A 13,739-nucleotide genomic window follows, 5' to 3' on the forward strand; every position below is an offset into this window, starting at 1 on the left:
ATCACAGTCAGGTGTGTGTGTGTGTGTGTGTGTGTGTGTGTGTGTGTGTGTGAGACTAGGGGAAAGAAAAAGAAAATCTGGGCCAGAGTGATAGTTTAGCAGGTAGAACGTTTGCCTTGTACATTGCCTACCAGAGTTCAATCCCCAGCATTCCATATGGCTCCCCAAAGGTAAAGGTAAAGGTAAAGGCCCTCCCGTTGATCGTCAATTTGCTCGAGAGGGCTGGAGCGATAGCACAGCGGTAGGGCGTTTGCCTTACAAGTGGCCAACATGGCCAATCCGAGTTCGATTCCTCCGCCCCTCTCGGAGAGCCCGGCAAGCTACCGAGAGTATTCGATATGCCAAACACAGTAACAACAAGAATGGCTCCCCAATGCCTGAGTATAGAGTCAGAAGTAACCCTTGAGTACTGCTAGGTGTGGCCCAAAAAACAAACAAAAAAGAAATAAGAAGAAAATCTATCACATTAAATAACACTGAATAACATTCAAACCCCACTTTCTAACCCCCTACTCTTCCTAGAAATGTATCAATTTATATAATCCAAGTGGTCACCCCTGAGGTGACTAAGATTAGGATCATCTCTATGTTACAGAGGAGATGAAGTGCAGAGGATCAATAATCCACCTAAGGACTGGGGAGATAGTACAGCAGGCCAGACAATAGTTTTGCATGTGGCTGAGCCGGGTTTGAGTCAGCATCACATATGGTCCACTGAGCTCCGCTAAGAGTGATCCTTGAGTACAAAGCCAGAAGCAAGCCATGCAAAATGTGGCCCCAAATAAATATTCAAATAAATTACTTAATAAACAAACAACCCACCTATGCTGTGTGGCTAGTGAAAAGCAGAGCTCCAATTTACATCCAAGTAGTTAGTGATCAGTTTCAACAGCATCACAGAATCTGACTTTTTTGTAGAACTAAACTGCTGATCATTCTCTTTTCTTGAAATTCTTCTCATCTGACTTCTCTTCCACCTTTTCCTTGCCCTTTCTGCTACTCTGTCACTGTGCTTTAAAGACTCCTTTCCTTATGCTTTCTCAGCGCAAGGCTCTTCTTGGCAAGATCTCACCTATTCCACCATTCAACTCCTCAACAGAGCACAATAATTCTCAAATGTCTATTGGACTCTCTGTTAAAATCAGATCTGCATTGAGGGGATTTGTTTGTGTAATTGGGGAAAGAGAAGAGTGGGGGCTTCCAAGTGGTATCCAGGGAGCCCAGGAGTCACTTACATTGATTCTCATACAACTGGACCAGAAAGTTCAATATAAGGTCCTGAGAATGTGGTTCTGCTTGGATCCCGAGGTGCCAGGGATTATTCTGGCCACCCAGTAACCTGCAGAGCGACAAGGACCCAGGACTCCATACAGTGAAGCCAAGGGATCACGTGGTGCCTAGGATCAAACCAGGGTTGGTTATATTCAAAACATGGACCTTATCTCCCGAATTATCTTTCCAGCCCCTTGTCTGTGTTTTTCACTCCTTTCTGCCTGTCTTCATACCAAAAGCAACATTTTTAATGAGTTACTATTTACCCATCTTTATCTGTTTCCTCTTGCACAAACTGGGCAATTTCCTATCATTTTTTTACTCTAACCTCTGCCTATCCACATGAGTTTCTTGCTTTATCAGTCTCAGTGAAGGATACCATTAATTATGTCACCCACACCAGAAATGTGAGGGTCATCTTTGATTTCTCATCTTCACCTCAATATCAATAGTCATATTGATGACCTACTGCCATAGCAACAATCATATCTATGTGAATTGCCATATTAAATTTTCACATCAAAAAATTTCTAGATCTAGGGCTGTAGCAATAGCACAGGGCATTTGCCTTGCACACAACTGACCCGGGGTTCAACCCCCAGCATCCCATATGGTCCCCCAAGCACCACCAGGAGTAATTCCTGAGTGCAGAGCCAGGAATAACCCGTGTGCATTGCTGAATGTGACCCAAAAAGAAAAAAAAATGTTCTATATTTCTGCTTTCATTTCTAATACTATTATCACTAATATATATTAGGTTCTCAATCTCAGACTATTGGCATAAACCTATTTTTCTTCCCATCTCTAATGTCTCTTTCCAGTATTGCTTTCCAGGTCTTTCTACAGCAGCCAAAGAAATATAATAGAATCCCTTCCCTAGAAATATTAAGTAACTTCCTGTTTCCAGGTTTGAAAAAAAACTTTTGTTAAAGAAAAGCGCATTTAACATTATAATAATTAACATAAGTAACTAATATTTAGTACAACATTTACGGTCAGGTGTCAGCCAAAAGCCTTTACTTGGATACCAAGCACTATATATAGTCCCCCCCAGCACAGTCAGAAGTTATCCCTGAGGACAGAACCAGGAGTAAACCCTGAGCACAGTTGTGTGTGGCCCCCAAACAATGAAATTAAATTAAACTAGTGACGCAAATGGCAAGCCTTACCTACTGTATTATCTCGCCTGTCCCAATATCCATTAGGAGTTCACAATGATGATGATGGTGATGTACTTGATCCACAGTGGATACTCAATGAATACTATTGAATTAAAGCATTCCTCTTGAACAGAGAGAGAAACAAGGCTTAATGTAACCTTATATTTCATATCTAGTAAGTGGCAAATTTGCTACATCAGGCAGAGTGATTCCAAGTTATATATTCAACCTCAAGATTCTTTAAAAGTTAAACCCTATCTTATTTGTCTGTCCATACTTCCTAGTTTTCCTTTACTATTCCAGTGATTGCTCTCCATCTTTCCAAACTAGTTTCATACTTGCCCATCCTTATGTGGGCTTCTTACACTGGAGTGCTTTTATCTTCTCCCTTCCTGTTCAACCTTCAATATATAAATTTTTTCTATTTATTTTTGTTTTGAGAGCCATATCTATTGATGTGCAAGGCTTACTCCTGACTCTGGACTCAAAAATCACTTCTGACAGTGCTTAGGGGACAGTACGGGATACCAGGGATCCAACCAAGTTCAGCCACATGCAAGGCAAGCACCTTTCCCACTGTATTATCTCTTCAGTCCTGAGTATCCAACTTTCTTATAATCTCTTCTGAGAAGACCTCTTTCACCCCAAGACTGAATTGCACACCCCTCTCCTTTCACTCTCATTGCACTTTACTCACGCCTCTAATTACAGACACTCTAACACTATATTATGATTTATTTATGTGTCTGCATCTCTCCAGGTTGTGTTCTCCTTCAGGGCAGGAACTGGGTTTCATTCATGCTTGTATCCCCAGCTGGTGTATAATCATGATGCAATAATTATTTGTTACATTAATGAACTAATGTATACCTTTAATTTGTCTTTGCAAAAGTTACAAGAATCTTTCATGTAAGGGACACTTCTTATAGAAGTCAAGGGCATGCTACAAGTAAATTTTAATTTAGCAAAGACCTTTAGCAGAAAACTATTTCCATATCCACATGGTATCTTGCTTTCTGACATCATTTAAGACAAGGGACAGTGTTAAGGAATAGTTACACAGACAAATCGTAAGTGCACTTACATGGAGGATGTCAAATAAATAGAATGACTTGTTTGATGATACAATCTAGGAAATGAAACCTAAAGAAAAAAACACCAAATAAACCTCAATGTTTTTTATTTATCCTTTCAGTGCTATGACGTAGGAATAGGGGATAAGGGGGAAAAGACCTACCCACTGCCCTGTGCTCAGTGTATTTATGACTTCTGCCTGGAATGCAGAATACTCTTATGTCTAATGCCCAGAAACATTAAGGACATCAAGTCGCTTATTGCAGATTATGTGTCATCTGTTCTTTGTCTATAAGATCTAGATAACAGCAAGTTCAGTTTCTGAGACCAGTCATTTGGTAGGTTATTTGGATCTCCAAAAATTGTTAATTCCTACCAACCTGTCTTACTAACTACTAGCTGCAAGAGAGAAGCTTCTGACTCATCAACAGATCCAGAAGTTGGGCCATCCTCTTCATTGTTATCCTGGTATAATACTTGACAATTACTCCAATATTACTTTCAGTGACTTGGTTAAGTCTTTCCACCTTTTCCCCCTCTACCCTTTCATTGGTGCCCCAAAGCCATCAGTGGAAAACTCCCAAAAGAACCATCTCTAAATTCCAGTATAGAAATGTGACCCAAAGAATCAATACCACCATGGTTATTTAAAAAAAAAAATCCTGGGGCTGAAGCAAGAGGACAGTGGGTAGAGTGATTGCTTTGTGTGTGGCTGACCCAGGTTCAATCCCCAGCCCCAACCACTGCCAGGAGTAATTCCTGAGTGCAGAGCCAGAAGGCAGTGCTGAGCATCATTGGGTGTGGTCCAAAAACAAAAACGAACAAAATCTTAAAAAGAACCATCTACACAGAAACTTCTTCCTACTATCTGTCACTGTGTCTTCTGAAAGTTGAACTGACCTTCCAGTAGAAGACAAGACTTATATCATGGGCACATCATTAAGGAATCACCTACAGACAAGAACCCCCATGTCAGCCTGATCCTGGTGAGATCACCAGGTTAAAGACTAGTGAGTCAAAGAGATTCAAGATTTGTTGAAAAGGGATGATTAAATAGTGTAAAAAGCCTAAAAGAATGGGGGTGGAGTGTGTGATCCACAGTATAGGTGGGAAAAAAATAGTCTTAATAGGTGGAAAAGAGGGGTGTTGTTTTGGAGGCAGGAAGTCGGGGGAGTTTTTTTTTTTTTAAGTCTCTGTTTTTACTGAAGTAGGAGGTGAGGTCATTTTTCCAAGGCCAAGGTGGGAGTGTCACAGTTCATGAAGATTTGAAAGGGCTGGTGTAGATCTTAGAAAACATTGGTCTATAGGAGGAAAACCTAAAACCACTTTGCAGGTGGTACTCCAAAAAGGCAAAGGAACAAGGGGTCAAAGGAAAAGATGAGAGCAATAATAGGCCAGAGGAGGAAGAAGTGGAGGGAGAAGGGGGCTTTGGGGGAGGAGAGAGTAAGAGAGAGGAGACCTGAGCGGGGTAAGTTTAATAGAATGCATTGCCTAATTTATTGTTATTATTTTAAGCATTAGGGGGTATTTATAGCAATGTTTTCATCAGCTTTATTTCCCTGTTCTGTATAGCAGTCTGTGGAAGCACAGTGATAACCTTTGGGGGTGACTGTTTTTATCCCCTCAGTGGCCTGAGCAGAGGTAGCCACAGAACCGTCTGCAGGTCAAGCCAAGTGCTCCGGGCTGCAGAAGGGAACCGCTGGATCCACACAGAAGCCACCTCCTGCTGTTAGGCCATTCTGAAAATCAGGTGGAGTAGCAGTATACTCTCGGAGCTGGAGCCCTTCATTCACCTTGAAATACCTGGTTAACCTCTGTTTTTTGTTTTTTTTTTTAAATTCTTCAGGATCTCTGTAGAAGTAAATAATGGGTACAGTCGTCCTGTGGGTGTGGATGGGAGATAGTGCCTTGCCCATACAAAATAGTCCAGGGTCAGTGTCTACTGCATAAGCACCTGGGAGCAAGCCCCCTATTGCACAGGGCTGCAAAATCCACCTAGCACAGAGGGTACAAGATACTCTGAGCTCTGGTGCCTAGGTTGGCAGACGATGCCTTTGTGGGCAGCTGGTGAGTTCCCCTAGATCAGTAACCACCGAACCTCTGAGCTCTGGACAAGCTGCCTGGCTCTGCTAACTGAGAGCTCTGGAGAGAAGCATCTGCAGAAGCTGCACCAGTAGCAGTAACAACCTTCAGCACAGCTCTCCGGCCCATATTCCTGGAGGACATCGGCAGAGATCAGTGACAAAAATAGCCTCAGCTGGGGTTGGAGCTATAGCACAGGGGGTGTGGCGTTTGCCTTACACGCAGTCGACCCTGGTTCAATTCCCAGCATCCTATACGGTCCCCCAAGCACCACCAGGAGTAATTCCTGAGTGCAGAGCCAGGAGTAACCCTGGTGCATCACCGGGTGTGACCCAAAAAGAAAAACAAAACAAAAAAAAGCCTGATCTGTATAAAGTTCCCAGGTTCCCTTCAAATGTATGCAGGTGCCTTCACTATTGCTTTTGTAGATGAACTGTTCCACTTGGAAGTCAAAGTGTTTCCTTGCTACAAGGAATTAAGTTCCTTCTCCTTTATTTGCAGGACATAAAGGTGCCAGACATTGAGAAGTTTCCCTTTAAGTTATAGGGAAACCCGGAACAATGTCCTAGGACCTTCTGCATAGCATGGACAGACCATGATTTGACAAGTGACTTACATAAATGTGAGAGAAGTGGTGGCAGCCTGGAGAGGGAGGTCGACTGATTGTCTCTCTACCCACCTTGGTTCCCCAGGAAAGTGCTTGGGGAAGTTTGTGCTGATGAAAGTTGACTCTGAGGGGCTGGAGAGACAGTACAGTAAGAAGAGCTCTTGTCTTGCATATGACTGACCTGGGTTCAATCCCTGGTACCTGATATAATTCTCTGAATCCAGCCAGGAGTGATCCCTGAGCACAGAGCCTGGAGTAAGCCTTGAGCACTGCTGAGTGGGACCCCCTTCCAAAAAGAAAAAAAGAAAAAGAAAAAGGTCTGACTGGTAAAGACCCTGCTGGCCCCACGTAACAGTCATCACACCTGAGTCTCACTTGTTCTGCCGGATGTGGGAAATAATAGATGCTACCTGATTTCTCAAGGACCCCTGAAACTCAGACTTTAACCAGGAATTGCTCTTTGCAGGAAAATCAGTCCTAAATCATACCCTGGAATGTTACCTTCCCTCACAGAAAAGAATTTCAGAAGTAGACCAATAGTGAGGTAGGATAAGCTTATCTGGAAAATGAGGGGGAGAGTTTCACACTCAAAAGAGAGCATGGGCTTGTACAGGGTGGAGAGAACCAAAAATTCACAGCTCAGGCTGAGACGCAGGCCGGATCCAGGGTGGAAGATGAACACACAATCACTTTATGATGGGATTATATTTGGAGGAACAAAGGCATGCGGGTCCCGTGACCGAGATCTCCAAGCCTACTTGGATCGGGGCTGAGCATCCTCCAAATTCCAGTAGGCGGGGGTCACACCCACCAACTGGCCCCCTGGCGCCGTGTAATCCCATCAACGGCCAAGACTCAGGGACTATAAAATCCAGCTCCCGGAAGCGCACGGCCGCACTTGTAGCCACGCGACATCTTATTATCTTATTCTTACTTTGGACAAACTGGCAGGCTACTGAATGTAACCTGCCCACACGGCAGAGTCTGGCAAACTCCCTGTGGCGTACCCAATATGCCAAATACCAGTAACAACTCATTCTCCTAACCCTGAAAGAGCCTTGAATATGGCACTACTTAAAAATCTCAGGGCTAGGACGAAGGAGACGTTACTGGGGCCTGCTCGAAGCAATTGATGAATAACAGGATGGTCGTGATCGTGATCGTGATTATATTCCCACAATTGCCTTATTGCCTTGTCTGACTTCTTTACATGAGTAGGAGTTAATGGATTTTCCATGGGGAAAAGTATTGAACTTTTGGTAAGCCATTCTCAAGTTCTTCACAGACTTTCTGCAGTTCGGGCCTCTCAGTCCAGGGACTCAGCCATGCTCTGGGTCTAGAATTCCGCATCACAAAGGCTTCCAGACTCAGAAAAGTGCCTGCCATAGAGGCATGCTGGGGCAGCAGGGTGGGGGGTTGGGGTGATGGGAAGGAACCTGGGGACACTGGTTCTATACACTGGTGGAGGGATGGGTGTTGGAACACTATATGACTGAAACCTAATCATGAACTGCTTTGTAATTGTCTATCTCACAGTGATTCAATTAAAAAATCCGTTAAAAAAAAAAAGCTTCCAGACTCAGATGAGTACCATATTTCTAAGAATTTCCTGCTTTTACCGGTGTTGGCGCGGATGTGGCAAGGAAGGCACCCTCCTTCACTGCTGTGGGAATGCCGACTGGTTCAGCCCTTTTAGAAAACAGTATGGACAACTCTCAAAAAATTAGAAATTGAGCTTCCATTTGACCCAGCAATACCACTCCTGGGAATATATCATGGAGAGGCAAAAAAGTACAGTCGAAATGACATCTGCACTTCTATGTTCATTGCTGCACTGTTCACAATAGCCAAAATCTGGAAAAAACCCAAGTGCCGGAGAATAGATGACTGGTTAAAGAAACTTGGTGCATCTACACAATGGAGTACTATGTAGCTGTTAGAAAAGATGAAGTCATGAAATTTACATACAAGTGGTATTACATGGAAAGTATCATGCTGAGTGAAATGAGTCAGAAAGAGAGGAACAGACATAGAAAGATTGCATTCATCTGGGGAATATAAAGTAACAACATTGGAGACTAACACCCAAGAATAGCCGAGATAAGTACCAGGAGATTCACTTCATGGTTTGGAGGCTAGCCGCACATGCTAGGGGAAAAGGCAGCTCAGATAGAGAAGGGAGCACCAAGTAAAGGATGTTGGGAGGATCATCCCAGGATGAGAGATGCATGCTGAAAGTAGACTATAGACCAAACATGATTGCCACTCAATGCCTCTTTTTCAAACCACAGCACCCAAAAAGAAAGAGAGAACAAAAGGGAATGCCCTGCCACAGAGGTGGGGTGGGATGGGTGGGATGGGGGGTGAGGGGGGATACAGGGATCATTGATGGTGGAAAATGGGCACTAGTGGAGGGATGGGTACTTGATCATTGTAAACCCAAGCACAAAAATTTGTAAGTCTAAAACTGTACCTCATGGTGTTTCATTAATAAATATTTTTTAAAAAAAGACTTTCCTGCTTTTAGGATGGGTTAGGCTGCAGGTGGGGATTGGGGGCTATTAAGATGAATTGGGAAGAATATGCCATGCTTTTCCCAATTCACATTACCAGCCCTCACTTCCCACCTACAATAAACTTGAGAAACAGCTATTTGAAATACAATCAAATATACTTCAACTTTGTAATCCTGAATTAAAACAATATTTTTATTTGTACACTGTGATGTTCCAAAAACATTAGATTAAATCTTATCCAGAATGAGTAATATAGAAACCATCTACCCTTTGCCAACTTTATGGCTTAGCCAGAATCTTTATCCCAGGATTTCTCGGTGGAATTGGGCTGGATCACACCCAGCTGTACTCAGGGATCATCTCTGGCTCTGGGGTCACTCAGGGGATCAAATCAGACTGGCTGTGTGCAAAGCAAGTGCCTTCCCCAACTATGCTATCTCTCAGAAACAAAGAGCTTAAATAGCACCACTATTTCGAGCATAGAGACAACTCAGTTGCTTAGGTTCCCTTGCTTACAAGTATAAGACCAAATGCCCTGTGACCATGGTCCCAACTGCTTTGCTCTTCAGGTTGGCAGCTCTGCTTTCTGTAATCCCAGCACTGCATGCAGTTTCCAGACACCATGCAGCCAGGTAAAGGGGTGAAATATGCAATTGAAAACTGAAAAACACAGCCAGAGAAGATTTGTGTTACTACCACTGGGCTCCCAGAATGTGTGTGAACACAACTAAAGAAGTCTGACCCCTGGAAAACACCCCAGCCAAATGTGAAGCAATACACCGAAGTGTGTTTTTCACGCCTAGTCACCATACCTCTACCAGGAGATGGAAAGGAGAAGGAGAAAATAAAAAATTTAAAAAACAAGTAAATTGGGTTGGAAAGATAATACAGTGTCAAGGTGCTTCCCTTGGGGACCGGAATGATAGTACAGTGGGTAGGGAGCTTGCTTGCATGCAGCCAACCTAAGTTTGATCCCCTGCATTCTAAGTGGTCCCCTGAGCGCTGCCAGGAGTCATTCCTGAGTGCAAAGCCAGGAGTAAGCCCTAAGCACTCTCGAGTGGCCCCAAAACAAAACTGCTTTTCTTTTGTGAAACTGATCCCTGTTTGATTCCCTGCACCATATGGTCCCCCAGTACAACCCTGGAGCAGAGTTGAGAACCCCCAGAGCATAGAGCCAGAAGTAGCTACTGAGTCCTGCCAGGTGTAGCTCTAAAACAAACAAACAAAAGCCCAAAGAAAGCAACAAGTAAATAGCAACTTCATTCACGGATGTTTTTTGTTTGTTTGTTTTTAGGGGAGAAAAAAGCAATCATGGAGCTGGAGAGAGTGTAGAGCATATAGGGGAGTGACCTTGCACATAAATCACCCATGTGGTCCCCAGAGCCTGCCAGGAGTGAGCCCTGAACCCAGACCCAAGAGTAGGCCCTGAACACCAGCAGGTGTGGCTGAAAAACAAAACAACTATAACAAAACAGCAGTTGGACCCAATTATAGTCTTGTTTCTGGTAAGATGCCAAGTCACATCTATATTGTCAAAGTTGATAAGTAATATAAAAAGAAAATAAACACAAAGCCATCAGAGTCTGAGTAAACAGCTGTCAGCTGGGAGAGTGTTGGGAGTGGGAAGTGTTGAGTGTTGAGGGTGGGAGCACTTTCTGGGGGCCCCAGGAGTATTCTACAGTGCAAGCCTGAGACTGACTCCCCAGGGCTAATATATTCCAGTCACCACTTTCTGACCAACTTCCTACCAGTCAAACCTTCACTCACACGAAACCTCACCTGCACAAATAGGTCTAATGAGAGGCTGGGCTGCCATTTTTCTAGGGAGCATTGGGGCCTGAAGCTCAAGGCTTCTTGAAACTGTGTTCCCTAGTACTGCATTTCTGAAGCACAATAGTCTTACTGCTGTAATGTGGTTGCCAGCTTTTGGTCAATGGAGTCATGGACTCATCTCAAGACCACACTGTTTAATTTTCATATTTCTCACAGTGGACAAGCATTGCATTAAATACTTTCTATCTCCAGTCAGAAATGTAGCAGAGAGCTGAAGTGCTTAGGAAGTCTCTAAGACCAGTCTCCCCTGTGGCATGAAAGAAGCAGGCAGATTTCATGTTCATTATCCTGCTTAACGGCCATGATCCCAGAGACTCAGGAACAAATCTCGGAACCCAGCAGGCTTTGGCAGAAATCCCTCCAGATTTAAGTGTCAAAATTTCGGAATTTCAAAATTGCGCAGCCACTACTGCAGCCACGTGACATCATATGTTATTCATAATCAGCAATAGAAAACAAATTGTCTACTGTTGCCTGTTCAGCAGATCTGAGTGTTGGGGTAAAATCCCAAATAATAATGGTGGGTCTGGTGTCAAAATATTGAATGTAATCAAAGTAGAGAGAGAGCACTGTGGAAATCATCTGCCCCACAGGTAGAGGGAGGGTGTGGGAGGGGGGTATACTAGGGTTTTTGGTAGTGGAGAATGGACACTGGTGAAAGTACGAGTGTTTCATTGTATGACCAAGACTTAAACCCGAAAGCTTTGTGATTCAATAAATAAAATTATAAAACATAAAAAAAAAGTAAGGTGAAGTTCATGCCCAATTCAGTCAGCTAATCAGTGGCTGAATAAATAGCAGTCCACTGTCCTCCCGTTGTTCATCGATTTGCTCGAACGGGCCCACTATCGTCTCCATTGGAGACTTTGTTGTTACTGTGTTTGGCATATCGAATACATCACGGGGAGCTTGCCAGGCTCTGCCGAGCGGCCGAGAAACTCTCGGTAGCTTGCTGGGCTCTCCAAGAGGAGCGGAGGAATCAAACTCGGGTCGGCCATGTTGGCTGTGTGCAAGGCAAACACCCTACCACTGTGCTATTGCTCCTCCATAAAAAAAAAAGAGCAGTCAGGAAAATTAAACTAACTCCTGTGAGAGAATGAATATGAAATAATCAAGCTCAGATGTATGGACCTGTGTGGTGTGTGGGCACATGTGTGTATGAAAGGCTTTTTGATCAATGCTCTAGCGATATCTACAAAAAATTTTTAATTAATAGGGTTGCCAATACAAAGACACAGCAACTGAGAAGATAATTCAAGTGAGAGAGTGTATGAGGCAGTTCGCTCCCAGCCCCTCATGAGCCCTGAGAACTTCTGGGAGAGGTCCTGGTAAGAGTCTAAGCACCACACTGCCAAGTCCAACAGGAGCATGAGGAATAACCCCTTAGCCCCTTCAACATCATTGAGGATGTCCTCTAAAAAACATAAATAAGATTATAAAATGCAAAAAAAGACATGTGTTTGTATTCTAATTTTTTATTTAAAAATTTTTAAACATTGAGCTGGGGAGTTGGCTCAAGAGCTAGAGTTACTTGTTTTGTATACAGAAGCCCAGGTTCTATCCCTAACACCACATGGTCCCCTGAGCATAACAGGAAGCAACCCTCAAGCACAACCAGGTATGGTGAAAGAAATAAAAGAAAAAAGAAAAAAGGCCCTCCCGTTGATCATCGATTTGCTCGAGCGGGCCCAGTAACATCTTCATTGGAGACTTTGTTGTTACTGTGTCTGGCATATCGAATACTCTTGGTAGCTTGCCGGGCTCTCCGAGAGGGGCAGAGGAATCGAACTCGGGTCGGCCATGTTGGCTGCGTGCAAGGCAAACGCCCTACCCGCTGTGCTATCGCTCCAGCCCGGGTATGGTGAAAAATCAAAATAAATTTTTTTAAATAATTAAAAATTTTAAATCTAGGGCCTGGAGCGGTAGCACAATGGGTAGTGCATTTGCCTTCCACATGGTCAACCTGAGTTCAATTCCCAGCATCCCATATGGTCCCCTCAGCACTGCCAAAAGTAATTCCTGAGTGCAGAACGAGGAATAACCCCTGCGACCATACATACTGGTCGCTGTATGTGACCCAAACAGCAGAAAAAAAAAATTTAAATCTATAGAAAAAAGTGGCAAGAATAGTATAATGGTGGAGCCACAGAATTAGTAGAGTTGTTACTCCACTGCTGTCCTTGATACTACAAGATCCGAGATCACCGCCTGGTGTGGCCTTGGCGTACCCCTGGTGCCACCAAATCCTTGGTCCTTGAAAACTTCTGGCAAGCTGATCAATAATAAATGGAAAATTACCTCCCCCCATCTCCCTATACTTCCAGAAGCCCAGTAGTAACACTCATGAATTCCTCAGGTGCCAAGTAAGCTCATTCACCAGTTCTGATCCATAGACTCATCAATAAATCTTGAAAGAGATCAAGAAGCTGCAGAGATCTTCCAGACTTCGCACAAGGCTGAGTTGTCTAGGGAACCCTGAAGGGTTGGTGAGGTTGAGGCAGTGAGTCCAGCACCTGCCCAAACAGAGTCCTGGCAGCTGAAAACCTCCAAACTCCACAATCACCACCATGCTCCCGGGCTGGACTCCACTGCTCAAGATGAGCCTTACCCAGAAATTAATCTGATGAAATAATCAGGTATGTCAGTTTTGTGACTAAAATTTCCAGGCTTTCGTGGAGTCAGGGATGGGTGACCTTCCCCCATCTTCCTGCACTTCCAGAAGTCCCAGCAGTCATGCATGTGCCCTAAGGCGGCTGACACCCAATTAAAAGTTTAACTCAAGCTGTATCACCTGTTAAAAATTCCGAACTCCCTGGAGCAATATCTCAAACTCTACAACACAGATAAACTAGGAGCAGCACACCAGATTGGATGAGATATAATGTAGAAGGCAACCAATCTCAATTAATAAAATATAAACACAGAAGGTTTAACCTGTAACAACATCTTAGTAATCTTTTATACAAGGGCTTAATGACTCCATGGTGAGATACAATAACCTGTATTAACTTTCTTTCTAAGGACACATTTTTTGATCATTCTTTTAACAAATTATTTATAACAAGCAATATATAATAAATTATCGAGGGCCTAATATAGGGGCAGGCATAAGGGGTGGTTGGTAAAATTAGAAATAATGTTGGTGGGAAGGTACAATAGTGGTGGGATTGGTGTTGGAATATTAAATGTCTGTAA

This window comes from Sorex fumeus, unplaced genomic scaffold (assembly GCF_029834395.1).
Source record: "Sorex fumeus unplaced genomic scaffold, SorFum_2.1 ptg000006l, whole genome shotgun sequence".
In the NCBI taxonomy this organism is placed as follows: domain Eukaryota; kingdom Metazoa; phylum Chordata; class Mammalia; order Eulipotyphla; family Soricidae; genus Sorex; species Sorex fumeus.